Genomic DNA, 2,279 nt, shown 5'->3' on the forward strand with positions numbered 1-2,279 from the left:
ATCTGTCGTAAGTTCAGAGTGTTTTCTTGCACATGGCAGTCTTTCCTACATTACTGTCATTGCCTGACTTTGTTTTATCATATAAACAATAATTCTGATTGAAATCTGCATTTATCCACCCTTCGTAACTCTCTATTCGCTAATGATTTTTTTTGCTCTGAAACGGAAAAAAATAGTTAGGTTCGGCGCATTTTTATAGGTAGGGTCGGGTTACCCGAAACAGACATTTTTTTTAGGCCTAGCATAACAATTGTCCGAAGAAAAATAAACAAAGAATGTATATTTGTACCTTGTATCTTGGATGAAACCGTTTCAGTCAGTAGCAATTTGTGAAGTATTGATAACACACGATGTACAAATTATTAAATAGAAGAGCATTTACAATAATCACTTTTGAAATAAAGTCTTAAGCTGTATGAAAACCCCGTAGATATGATAAATGATATTACACACATCTTTGTACCACACATCACCATTATAACGTTGTATTCTGACTAGTATCAGCTTTGCATGAACAATAAATTTTATTAGTTTTGCATGATCACCATAGGTATGATAATCATCATAATCGTCGTCGTCTTCGTCGGCGTTATTATCTACTAAAATGCTAATTTTCCTATTAATGCAAAATGCACATTGTGTCAGGAAAAACATCAAATTATATCCATATTTCTTTAAATAGTTTTTTTACGGGTAAATACACATTTAGTAAAATATAAATATTTCTTTGTTGACTACATGACTTGTCTCTTCATATACGTCCATATAAATCAGGCATTGTTGTAATTCAAGTATTTCTCTGGAAGTACCATACTATATAACCTATTACAAGTTGTATTTCTATCATAGGGGCCAGGATTAACAGTTGATAGCGGACATGGAGGTGGAGAAGGTGAGAAAAGAACAGTTCCGCGAAATCTTATAAACTTATAACTGTATATTTTGGTAGACGTTGTTGTTGAAGTGTTAGTGTTTAAAACTGAAAGTGCATGCGGTCACCACACCTTTTCGAACAATTATTTCAATTTCAGTAGTGTGCACCGGCCAATGCTGGCTGACATCAAATTTAACAACAATATGCTTAGTAATTTGATGTATATGCCTTCACTTTTGGAATCGAATGTTAGTCGTTAAATAATTGGATTTCCATAAGTTGCCGCTGTCATCAGGGATAGTGCTCTTTCATAAATACATGTTTATATTTGGATGTTACATATTAACGACTATTCGTTTTAATATTTCAGGGGCTAACGTCGTGGACAAGGATTTATATGTAACTCTTCTCGTTTGATACAGTGTTCTTATATTTTCTCTTCACTGGTGACTATTTATAAAATTTATAAAATAGTTTCGTTCTTTTATACGTTTGTGATAGAACTGACAATACTTCTTTGGAATAACGCTTACTGCTTTTACGTACGAACGTGTTTTGAAAGAAGGAGATCATGGGGTTGGTTCACGTTTTCTAATGCCAGGGGCCATATATATTACAGATGAACAAGAACAAGATTTTATTTCATTTCAAACATTCAAAATACATGGTTTCAATGAAATAAGTCGAAATGACCCTTGATCATTGCAAAAGCTGATACATATTCATATATATATTTATATGTCGATCATAGTCAATAGGTCAAATGTAAACACATTTAGTATTCGAGCATGTATAGCACATAGATAAACTATACTCACAGAGAAATGAAAGTAATATATGCGTTTAAATTCAAGGCTTAAACTCTTTATAAATTATTACGCTACCTAGTTAACTCTTTCCTTATTTCAAAAGCTCTAAATACAAAAACTGCAAGATTTTTAACTACATTAACATTCGACATAAAAAGCGCAAATGTTTTATGCATGCTTGGATGACGACAATAGTATCGAGGTAAGTATCTTTGTCTAATATCGGTATACATGTTACATTAAAAAAGAAAGTGGAATTCATCTTCTAAAATGTTACAAGATGGATATATCCTATTATCAATATCTGTACGGTTCCATCGACCGGTTTCAATACTTAATCTATGAGATGATAACCTCAATTTGCTGAAAGCAATCCTATATTTTTCAGTATTAACGCATTTTAAATAAAACTGAAAATTAAAGTCAAAAATATTTCTATAAAACAATGCCCTAGAAGATTCAATTAGCCTACTCTGAAAGTTTTGAACACAATTATCCGTTAGTCTTTGTTTAAAAAGTGATAGAAAACTCGTGTAGTCTTCTACACCTTGTGCTAACCAGACATGATAGAAACCCAATGAGCTTAGAACACTTTT

The sequence above is a fragment of the Mya arenaria genome, chromosome 15, assembly GCF_026914265.1.
Source record: "Mya arenaria isolate MELC-2E11 chromosome 15, ASM2691426v1".
Lineage (NCBI taxonomy): Eukaryota > Metazoa > Mollusca > Bivalvia > Myida > Myidae > Mya > Mya arenaria.